At 40.6% G+C, this 12,895-nt stretch overlaps 1 protein-coding gene across 3 annotated transcripts in view; it reads right to left on the bottom strand.

Annotated features, from left to right (window-relative positions):
- MSRB3 (methionine sulfoxide reductase B3) overlaps nucleotides 1–12,895 on the bottom strand; it is a 402,481-nt gene that overhangs the window by 88,101 nt on the left and 301,485 nt on the right. The gene's annotated exons all lie outside the window — the stretch shown is intronic.

A 12,895-nucleotide genomic window follows, 5' to 3' on the forward strand; every position in this document is an offset into this window, starting at 1 on the left:
AACATGTAAATCCTACACCTTTTATCCCCCTTTGCCTTATGTAACATATTCTATACACTGTTTTACTCATGTATGATTCATTGTCTTGGTATGTGATGCAAATTGTGCTGACTCTCTGCAATGGAATAATAGGAGCTATAAAACAAATGAATTACATTTGAGAGAGGGGCTATGGAAAGATGAGAAGCCCAGTTGGAAGAGGATAGTGAGGGAATCATTGAAGAGCCCCAACAAAGATTGTCGTATACTGTACACAATAAGGACATCATTTACAATGTGTTGTAGAATGCAACATTTCCCCGAAAAATGTCCTGAGGGGGGGTCGGGGGGGGGGGGGAATCCTCCCTTTGTAGTGGTCAGGCTCGCACGCAGCACTCTCTATGCAACGTACGGGGGCTGTCTGACAAAATCTGCCAGGGCTGCTTAGGGTTCCCTGTCCGCCCTGTCATACTTTTTCTTACCTTACCCCCTACCACTGGAACAGGCTAAGGCTCCACGTATGCATTTGTTCTTGCACTGATTTCACAAGTTAAAAAAAATAATCCTAAAACTTGGTTGTTTTGACTTGCGGCTTGGAACTTACCCTGCTACAGCGCCTAGATGCACCTCCGGGGGTTAGTGACTGCGCTATATTAAATGCCCATTAATATGACATAATATAACAAATCACACTTGAAACGACAGATAGGAGTGAACTTTTGCAAGGAGCAGACACAAAGCCAAAGAAAAGCTGTTGGTTATTGCTATTAATTCATATCGATGATCAACAGCGTTATACAATGGCAGATGTTTTCAATGTCCTTTAAAAACAAATAACAAGTTGGCGATGCATCACTGTAAATGATGTGTCACTCCACGTTTTGCCATATACCCGCCCGGTGTAAAGAAACTGGGACCTGCCACCAGCACTGATAGTATAAGTGACCCATTACAACGGGTAAAGTAGCTATGTATAGTGCATATTACAGTTGACCCCCTCTAAACCCGCACAGGTTAACAATCCTTTGTATTAAGCTCACAGTGTGCAACCTGTTTGATGGTGAAGAAAGAAGACATTTCATTATATCCCACCAACGAAACATAAGAGGCCAATATGTCCTTGTGGAAGACAGTGCTATTATGTGTGTAGGGCTCTAGTCCAAACAGAGGACTCGGATTTGCATAGCAGAATATAATCATGTGTTTGAATCCATAGGGCTACCAACATAATGGAAGAAGTATCTTCATATGTCAATCTTATGCCCTATTTTTTCAGGTTGCCAAATTGACCATTGTGCACAGGTCTCACGCCTTTAGGGCCGGATGTATCAACAAACTATTTTGCGATCCCTAAATAGCGATTTTTAAGGAATCGCTATTTAGGAATTGCAAAATGGTATGTATGAAGAAAATCGCAATATTTTAGCGATTCCTTAATCTTCCTTATTTGCGAATTCGCAATTAAGCAATAATTTCCAATGCATTCCTATGGGCCAGAAGGCCCATAGGAATGATTGCGAAATAATTCTCAAATTGCGAATTCGCAATTTGCTAATCGCAATTTGAGAATTATTCCAAGGGTGCAGGGTGTCTCAAAGACACCCTGCTGCACCCCTGAAATGTACCTGTGTGTGCATATGGCGCAAATACATGCCCTATGGGCATGTGTGTGCATCACATGCCACATAAAAAAATGCAACATTGTTCATTTTTTGAAGAATTCGCAAGTTACCATCAACTACAAGTTGGTGGTAATTTGCAAATTCTAACCATAATTTGCAACCCAAAAATGGTACATACATAGCATTTAAGGAATCGCATAAGGAATCACAAATATTTGCTATTCCTTATTTTGCGGATATTACATACATACCAAAACATGCAAAAAGGCTGTTTGCGAATTTCGGCCTTTGCGATTCAAAAACGGCATGATACATATGGCCCTTTGTGCGACCACCACCAGCTCAGCTGCAAAATAAGTGGAGATGCACCAGGGTGTAAACCGGGTATAACTGGTATACAAAAAAATCCCAAGGCACATTCCGATACCAATTTTGTTAGGTGAAATGTGGGAATGCATCACGGGTGCATTTAACATACAAGTTGCTGTTCTATTGAATATTAGATATAAGCATACGTGTGTGCTTTTTACAAACGCTGCAAATTTAAAAGCATTATTCGAGAAAAAAAACATGCTCAACTGAGGAGAGAAGTAAATGGGTCATGCGAGGTATCATATACCACAGATGCAGAGGTGTCACGATTCTCTCTAATACAGTATAACAAGTTCCTCTGGATGGCGTTTCACAAGAAATTATAATTTCTCTCCATAATGGTGCAAAAAACATCACCATAAATTACATTTGTACAATATTCATTTCAGTTTTATCTTCTTATATAACCTAAAATGTGCAGCTTTACTGGTCTCTTTATAGCTTAGGTCTCCCATCCAAAGTTTTGTTATTTCATGTTCAGGCCATAGATTTCTTCTAATTACTGTTTTTCTACTTTAGCTGAATGGAGGTTTTCCGATACATACATATATAATTATATGAGAGAAAAAAGCCCCATACATAAATCAAAAACAACAGAAGCATAGGGCACAAAAAACATACAGAGAATTCTTAAATGGAAACGATTGTATATCTTCTAGATAGAGTTCTGACAGATCCAGAACCATTAATCATATTAAATTGGATGACTTAAAAGACTTGCATATTTGTGCAGGAGCGCAAGCTTTAACACTCCCATTGCCGCTGCCTTTGGTTAGGTCAGCATGTAAGGAAAGGAGCATGGACTTCTAGAACATTCGTCTGAAGAAGAACAGAATAAAAATAATGTCTTGCTGATAGTAATGTAGTAGATGCTTCACAGAAGGCGCAAAAACATTCCTCGCAATTAAAATATTCTGAATGTAGTGTTCACTCCAAGGAACTTGGGCAAGTCATCAGAGAGGGAGAAGCAGGGTTCAAAGATTAGAGTCTATGGGTCACCAGCCCATTTACAGAATACAGAACTTGGACCAATAGCCCGAAGGCCCCCGAACTCTCAAAATCTGCAGAACGAACCACTGGAAACAGGCTCTTATATTAATGCACACATTTTATAGCCAATGTAAATTCCATAGTAATCTCTTTTAGGGATTAATGCGTTGTCTGTTTTTAGGTCTTAGGCCCTTTCTCTCCTACATTAAACAACAGAGCACATCATGTCACATTTGCTGTATATATATATATATATATATATATATATATATACATAATATACACATATATATATATATATTATATTCACTTAAAAAAGCAAATGTTATAGGTACGTTATAGTTAGGGTCGTATTTTACTCATATAAAACCAGAGAAATTGAGCCGTTATACTTACCTGAGCTAACTAAAAATCGCGCCACCCGCAATTCACTGCTCATGACCTCACATATTACATCACTCATGACATGGTCAGTGACATCACTGATGACATCACTGGTGATATCTCAAGTGACATCCCCCGGGGCCAGGCCATTTCTTTTTTTTTTTTATGGGAGAGAGGACGAGTGGCCCCCTACCGGGCCATTTTTGGCCAGGGGACCCCATCCCCCGGGCTAGCCAGCTAGTTGAAGTCCACGGAGAGGCTGAAGGCCTTCGCGGTACTGACTGGGCACAGCCTTTCACACCCAGGGAGCTGCTGACATGCAGCTCCCTGCGTGTAAAAAGCAAAGTGTGCTCTGCTTTGAACAAGCAAGAGCAAAATGCTCTCACTTGTTCCCTTGCTTCGCTGCATTCGAGAAGTTTATAATCAATCTGAAATTAATGTTCACATCAATCTTATTTGTTCTTGACTCTTCTTTCAAAAGATCTATTTTGCTTTTATCTTGTATTCTTTTCATCTCTCTATTCAAAACTCCTTTCTGGTACATCCTCACTTTAAATCTCAGTATGCTTTCATGCGCATTTCCTATTTCCATTTGTGTCTCAACTAGCATCGTAAACCAGGGATACGAAGGATTTTCTAAAAACACATCGAAGGGATCATATGGGAATCTTAAATAAGATCGATGTTAACAATTTCAGATTGATTATAAACTTCTCGAATGCAGCGAAGCAAGTGAGAAGGATTATGCAGGCAAATTGGCGCATATTGAAATCTAAAATAGTGATAGGAAAAAATCTACTGTCCTATCCATCCATGACTTTCAGAAAAACTTGCTCCATAAAAGACCAGAGTTATCTACCTCCAACGAAGATGCAGAAAGGACTAAAACAAATATCTGGCTTTTAACCTTGCGGTAAATGCAAGGGTTGTGCATCTAGTAATAAAGTCACCTCGTATGAGATCTGTGGTCTACAAGACCCGGTTCACATTACTAAGTTCATGAATTGCAATACAACCTATGTAGTATATTGCCTAACCTGCCCATTTAATTTAAGGTACAATCAATCAAGGTGTTTATTAAGCGCGACTACTCACCCATAAAGGTCTCAAGGCGCTGGGGGGTGAGGGGGACGCAGGTTCCAGTCCATCAAAGAGGAGGTCTGTCGAAGAGCCAGGTTTTGAGGTTTCTTGCGAAGATAGGGAGCAATGTTATCTGTCGGAGGTGGAGCGGAAGGTCGTTCCAGGCTCTGGCCATGCGGAAGGAGAAGGAGCGGCCTCCCGATCTGGTTTTTCTGGTGCGGGGGACCACGGTGTAGGAGAGCTGGGCTGATCGTAGGGTCCTTAGGGGTACGTGGAATTTGAGTCGGCTGTTCAGGCATGCTGGTCCGATGTCGTGGAGTGTCTTGTGAGCGTGGGTTAGCATCTTGAAGGTGACTCTAGCTTCGATTGGGAGCCAGTGGAGTGTGCGCAGGTGCTGGGAGATGTGGCTATGTCTTGGAGATTTGAGAACCGGTCTTGCAGCGGCCTTTTGGATGTTCTGTAGCTTGCGGGTGAGGTTTTTGTTTATTCCGGCATAGAGTGCGTTGCCGTAGTCGAGCCTGCTGATGACCAGGGCCTGGGTGACGTTTTTTTTGTGTTCACAGGGATCTATTTGAAGGTCTTACATAGGAGGCAGAGGGTGTGGAAGCAGGAGAACGAGATGGATTGATCTGGCGGTCTATTTTGAGCTCTGAGTCCAGGATGATTCCCAAGGTACGTGGGGAGTACTATCCACCATGCAAAGATACGTATTTTAGAGCATCAAACAACAATCAACAATAAAGATCCCAGCTACCCCGTTGCGAGACATTTTCAAACCATCATCGGCGCAATAGGAACCTGCTCCGATATTTCGGTGTGGACCATGTGCCAGGGGACATAAGAGGGGGTAATGGAGAAAAAAGGTTACGTAGATTGGAATGACGACATATATTGGATATGGTAACCAAGTCACCTTTATGATTGAATGTTGGGGAGGAACTGGGGGTGCACCTATAATTGAGAAAGAGACAGGCAGCAAGAAAGTCGATTAGACACATAAGTAGGCCAAGTGTTTCTATGAAAATGTAAATTTGAATGACAAGATGGTGATTTGGATATAACGCCCATTCAGGGCTGAATTATGTGAGAATACGTTTTTCCATGACATGTAAGTTTGAATGACAAGAGGTTTATTTGGATATAATGCCCATTCAGGGCTGAACTGTGTGAGAACAATTGATTGCATATCTATAATTAGCAGTCATTGCCCATACAGGGCGTAATCCATTTTAATTTGAGTTCTTGGCCATTGAATCCGCCATCTTATGATTAATATGATTAATGAACAGGCAATGAATTTAATAATTTACCGCTATAATATGGCGGGACCTGGTATCCAATTTTGGTGATGCTTTATAATCATGTAGAAATGACATTTGCGTAATATATCAAAATGGATAGGATACTTGTTGAACAATGTCATTGACGGTTTTTAAGTAATTGGAAGTAAACAAATGTCGCATGATGAAATGTTGGATGAATTATCACTCCAAGATGGCGGCTATAATACTGCCTGACCTGTAATCAAAACAGATGATGTACAAAGAATAAAAGAGGTACTAATGCGGCGCTCGCTGACATTGAAAAAGGCGAACCGCCGAAACGCTTTTGTTCTAGTGTACAAATAAATCTGCATGAGGATTAAGCCCCCGTGAGTGCTGGTCATTTTGTTGGAGCCGTGATATATATATGTATGTATATATATATATATATATATATATATATATATATATATATATTACAGCTCCGTGGGGTTGTCCAAGTAGCGGGTGGCACTCGAGCCTTCCCCAAAGCGTTTGTTGGTATGGGCAGTTGCGTGTTTGAAAGAGGCCCGACGCGTTTCGGAAATTTATTTTCCTCATCAGGGGCCAGCACAATGTGTGTTTTCATACAGGGAGATGGTAGACGTCGTGCACTTTACTGCTGGCCCCTGATGAGGAAAATAAATTTCCGAAACGCATCGGGACTATTTCAAACACGCAACTTCCCATACCAACAAACGCTTTGGGGAAGGCGCATGCAGGCTCAAGTGCAACCCGCTACTTGGACAACCCCACGGAGCTGTAATACATTAGCGGCGGTCCTGCCGCTGGGTTGCACCACCCCGGAAAACGGGGGCCACGAGACTCGCTATTCAAGGAGTCGCGTATGTGGAGCTGCGCGATGGATAAGGACAGGAGTGTTCATTGGGGCTCATGGTAGAGCCTTTGGAACGAGCAGTAATTTGAAAGTGCATCCATCCAGGACATATGGACTACATCTCCCATAAGCACAATGTGTGTTTTCATACAGGGAGATGGTAGACGTTGTGCACTTCACTGCTGGCCCCTGATGAGGAAAATAAATTTCTGAAAAGCGTCAGGCCTATTTCAAACACGCAACTACCCATACCAACAAACGCTTTGGGGAAGGCGCACGCAGACTCGAGTGCAACCCGCTACATGGACAACCCCACGGAGCTGTAATACATTAGCGGCAGTCCTGCCGCTGGGTAGCACCACCCCGGAAATCGGGGGCCACGAGACTCGCTATTCAAGGCGTCGTGTATGTGGAGCTGCGCGAGGGATAAGGACAGGAGTGTTGTTTGGGGCTCATGGTAGAGCCTTTGGAACGAGCAGTAATTTGAAAGTGCATCCATCCAGGACATATGGACTACATCTCCCATAAGCACAATGTGTGTTTTCATACAAGGAGATGGTAGACGTCGTGCACGTTACTGCTGGCCCCTGATGAGGAAAATAAATTTCCGAAACGCGTCGGGCCTATTTCAAACACGCAACTGCCCATACCAACAAACGCTTTGGGGAAGGCGCACGCAGGCTCGAGTGCAACCCGCTACTTGGACCACCCCACGGAGCTGTAATATATATATATATAGAGAGAGAGAGAGAGAGAGAGAGAGAGAGAGAGAGAGCAAGAGAGGGCAGCGAGCAAGAGAGATAGGACTACACATAATGTAGCCATGAATATTATCCTATACCGAAAACTAATCTTTAGGCTGAAGGTCAAGTGGTGTTCAAAGGTCACACGAATCCCAAGATAGTAATAACACCATGTGAAATGTTACCTTTTATGAGTTTTTCAGAATACATGTTTAATTTGACATTTACCATCAAAAGGTTGTTTTAAAAATAAGACACTGAACAAACCTCCAGGGAGACCAATTATTTCTAGTTGTGGCTCTCTATATGAAAATGTTGCGAACTATGTAGATCATTTTTTAGCCCCAATTGTGCCGACCCTACCCTCGTACATAAAAGATACCGTGGATTTTTTAAGACATTTGATGAATATAGAATGGATGGATGGTTACCGGCTGGTGACCATCGATGTAGTCTCTCTCTACACCTCAATAGATCACAAACTTGGACTGAAAGCAATAGAATACTTCTTAAAGCAAAAACCGATAGAGCAATTGAAACATTGTAAGATGATTGCTGAAATGGTAGAAATGTGCCTCAACAATAATGTCTTTCTTTTCAATAAGGCACATTACACTCAATTGTGTGGGACAGCAATGGGAGTTTCCTTCTCTCCAAGCTACGCCAACCTAGTGATGGGTTGGTGGGAGAAAATGGTAGCTTGGAGAGAAGGAAATGACCAACACGTAGCCAGAGTAATTCTCTGGCTACGATTTATGGACGACCTATTCATAATATGGAATGGATCGAACAAAGAATTCCTGGAGTACTTAAAGATCCTAAACAACAACGAGGTAGGATTGAAGTTCACACACAACATAAGCACCAGTGAAATAGTATTCTTGGATACCAAGTTATATATTGAGAATGGTCAACTAGAAACAACAGTCCACAGAAAAACAACTGCCACGAACAGCATACTTCATGGCCAGAGTTTTCATCCTGAGGCACTAAAAAGAAATATACCCTATGGTGAATTTATCAGGATGAAGAGAAATTGCTCTAATCAAGGTGAAATGAACAAAAAATTCAAAGAGACTGCTGCCAGATTCAGGAAAAGGGGATATAAACAACATGATATTGAACGAGGTGAAACAGAGCAAGAGAAAAAAGCAGACTTGAAACATTGATTCCGAAAAAAGAGAAAGAAAAAGATAATGAATTAACCACAAAGGAACCTATCAGAATGATATTAACATATACAAAAGAGAGTCACAGAATACGGAAAACTTTAAAAAAAAGTATTGGCATGTGTTACAAAAAGATCCAGACATAGGAAAAGAACTTGGTAACTTTCCACAGATGACATTTAGAAAAGCTCCCTCATTATCGGACAAACTGGTCAATAGCCATTTTGAAGAAAAGAAAAAATCAAAAAATTGGCTAGATGAAAGACGGAATGGCTTTACAAAATGCAGCCAATGTAAGGCCTGTCAAGTGGGACGAAATCTATCCAAAATAAAGGACCCAAACGGAAAACGTTTCAAGGTGGAAAGTACCATCACTTGTAAAACCACACATGTGGTATATTTGTTACAATGTTTCTGTGGCCAAAGATACATCGGAAGTACCATCTGCCCTCTACATAATAGAATATTGGAGCATATCCGTGCAATAGAGAATCACGATCAAAGCTATGCAATGGCAAAACACATGCTAACCCACGAAAAAGAAAAAAAGACATGGAAGGACATTACATACAGTGGACTAGTAACAGTGCCAATAAAGGAGAGAGGTGGTAATAGACTGATGACTTTACGTCACCTGGAATCGAGGCTAATCATTCGATTTAAAACAAAGAATCCTGGTGGATTAAATGGGGATGAAGAACTTTATGTGCACCGTTAATAAGTGAAAATATATTTTTAAACAATCTGGTTACAAGAATAATCAATAGTCAATGATGTAAAATGTAGTCTTTAACATAAATAGGGCACTGAGTCCCGAGATATATTTATGTGCTTCGCAAATAATGCAATGCGTAAAATAGCAGGCATTGATAGGTAATTGGTCCATTAATGCAGTTAAAAAATGTGTATAAATTAGACTCACTTAGAGACTATGCACTACAACTCCGCGATTTTTGTGACTGTATTACTTGCATGAAAAAGACTTAAAAACATATGTTGATTTTCATACCAGGGAATACATTGTAAATATGCAAATGAAATGTGCCACGCGTCTGAAAACAGTTAAATGTATAAAATGCAAACAGTAACTACTAGTACCATAATGCCTCATAACAAGGCTACTATGATTGACTGGTATAAAGATAGAAACAAACAATGGACAAATGTTTGTAACCGTGATCAAGATCGTAAGATCGAAACGCGTAGGTTAAGCTGTGTGCTGTAATGGCACATAAATAAACCTGCTATAAATCAATTTCCTGGTGGAGTGCGAGTATAATTGCTCTTTTGGTGGAAAATATATATATATATATATATATATATATATATATATATATATATAGAGAGAGAGAGAGAGAGAGAGAGAGAGAGAAAGAGAGGGCAGCGAGCAAGAGAGATAGGACTACACATAATGTAGCCATGTATATTATCCTATACCGAAAACTAATCATTAGGCTGAAGGTCAAGTGGTGTTCAAAGGTCACACGAATCCCAAGATAGTAATAACACCATGTGAAATGTTACCTTTTATGAGTTTTTCAGAATACATGTTTAATTTGACATTTACCATCAAAAGGTTGTTTTAAAAACAAATTAGCAAAAGTAAATGGTTGTTGAACACAGTAATTGAAACACTAGGCTATACCATGTTGATGACTGCAGTAACAAGATAAAATTGCAAATTTAGGTAGTTAGGATTGTAGCGTTTTAGAAACAAGCACAAGCTTAGCTTTATTAAAGCACATTCTGTCTGTAGAATGAAAACATGTTGAAGCTGACTCTGCAAGGTGCACCTAACAATGGTTTTTAATAGAAATTTGAATGCTTAGGTTTTATTTATCCTTCATGAATAGAATCTGGATTAACCATTGGACAATGATAAAGTTCTGCAGAACGGTTACCATTTCTGTGAAATACAGAAAATATTTAATTTAACAGGCATGTTATCATCTTGTGAAATGCAAGGTTTTATACTGCTGCATATTGTGCAATAGATGCAGCCAAACAGAATTAGGGGATGCTATTTTTTACACATTTTTATTGGAGAGTTGATATTCATACAAACATCTTACGCAACAGCTGCACCTTGCACAATTCAGTAAATCGGTGTAAGTAACACGAGATCAATTATCCACGAGGTGAGACGACACTTTAGGGTGAAATGCTTGCTAAACACAAGAGGGAATAACTTAAGCAGTGCTTATAAGACGAGAATAGACCTACAGTACTGCTTTTACAATCAACAATATGAAACACAACAAAGTCAACCAGACTCGGAGGACAAAACTAAAGTACGGAAGCAGTGTAGCCACAGAGCCACCAACCTGATGCTAGACCTCACTCTATGGAAGTTGGGCAGAGAGTGGATAGTTTAATGAAGGTCTGCTGCAGTAGACGGAAGTAGAAGAGGATGTAAAGAAGCAAAAATGTAGATTAGGAATTGTGTCAGCATGGTCGGATCTAGGGTGGCAACATATAATCTTTGATGATGTCTCTGAGATGTAATAACACCTCATCCAAATCCATAGCAATTGTGTGTTTCCTTAGACCTCTAGCTTCCTTTCTATGAATGGCCATACATTCAGCCTCAGCCTATTTTGCGATGTCATTAGAGAGCTCATCAGTGATGCCACTGACAATGTCATGAGTGTAGTAATATGTGAGGCCATAAGCAGCTCATTGTGGGAGTGTAAGTTCTAGTTAGCTCAGGTAACTATAACTACTGAATTTCACTGGTTTTGTACGAGTGAAATCTGAGGCAAACCATAATGTCCCTGTAACCTTTAATTTTTTTCAGTGAATTTCTCAGGTTTTGTTAATTCTGTTTCCTAGCTATAACATCGCTATGGCCTTTGCTTCAGAATTGAGGAAAGTCTTAATGTGTTGTCTAGACTTCGATACGGTACTTACTGTTGGCAAGCAGTGTGTTGCTGTAGTTTTGTAGACAGCAAAACATCACACGTTAATTTTTTATTATTATTTATGCCACTAGTTACATTGTTTTTGAATTTCTGGAGATATTGTTTTTTTCCAAGTTAACATTTTATTTAAGAAAACAAATACAAAAGGTTTGAGAACTAAAAAAAAGTTCAAGAAAAAAAGAAGAAAAAAGGGTAGGTGTTAGAACCACCTTTCATGGTAAAAAAAAGAGATAAACATATGTCTGTGTATATATAAGAAAGAGTGACTATATAAGTACATAACTGGGTGTTTAAGTGGCTGCATGAGTGAGTGAATGGCTGTGTGAGTGCCTGTATGATTGAGTGAGTGTTTGTGTTAGTGGCTGAATAGGAGAGTGAGTGGGTATATGAGTGACTGACTGGGTGGGTTAGTGCCTGTATAAGTGAGTGACTGGGTGTGTGAGTGACTAGGTGTGAGTGGATTTAGGAGTGAGTGACTGTGTGTGTGGATAGTTATATGGGTGAGTGAATGTCTGTGTGAGTGCTTGTATGATTGAGTGAGTAGTTATGTGAGTGGCCATATAGGTGAGAGACTGGGTGTGTTAGTGCCTGTGTGAGTGAGTGACTCTGCATCAGAGTGTCTATATGGCTGAGTAACTTGGTGTGTGACTGCTTGTGTAATTGAGTGAGTGGTTGTCTGAGTGTCTGTATGGGTGAGTGACTGGGTTTGTGAATGGATGTGTGAGTGAGTAATTAGGTGTGTGAGTGGATATATCAGTGTGTGAGTGGCAGTGTGAGTGAATACGTGGCTGTGTGAATGGGTTTATAAGTTAACAAGTGGGTGCGTGAGCTGCTGTATGAGTGAGATAGTGGGTAGGTGAGTGACTGTATGAGTGATTGGCTGCAAGAGTGGCTGTATAGGTGACTGAATGTCTGTGTGAATGATTGACTGAGTGAATGGTTGTGTGATTGGCTACATAGGTGACAGATTGTGTGTGCTATTACCTGTTTGAGTGCCTGAGTGTGAGAGTGTCTATATGGCTGAATGGGTGGGTGTGTGAGTGCCTGTATGATTCAGTGATTAGTTGTATGACTGGATGTATGGTTGAATAACTGGGGGTGTTACTGCCTGTATGAGTTAGTAACTGGGTGGGTGAGTGTCTGTGTAAGTGAGTGACTGGGTATGTTAGTGGCTGTAGGGGTGAGTGTATGGATGGGTAAATGTATGTATGTTAGTCACTGGATTGTAAGTGGTTGCATATTTGACTGAATGGGTATGTAAGTGACTGTATGAGTCAGTGGCTGGCAGTGTAAGCAGCTGTGTGGTTTAATAAATAACTGTGTGAGTAGCTATAAGGGTGAGTGCATGTGTATGTGAGTAGTTGCTTCAAAGAGTAAGTGGCTATGTCAGTGTGTGTCTGGATGTCTCAGTGGCTGTATTATTGTGTATGTGGGTGTAAGAGTGTATAGAACAGTGTGTGCCTAAGTGTATCAGTGTATACACAAGAGTGTGTCTG

This window comes from Lissotriton helveticus, chromosome 1_1 (genome assembly GCF_964261635.1).
Source record: "Lissotriton helveticus chromosome 1_1, aLisHel1.1, whole genome shotgun sequence".
Taxonomy (NCBI): Eukaryota; Metazoa; Chordata; class Amphibia; order Caudata; family Salamandridae; genus Lissotriton; species Lissotriton helveticus.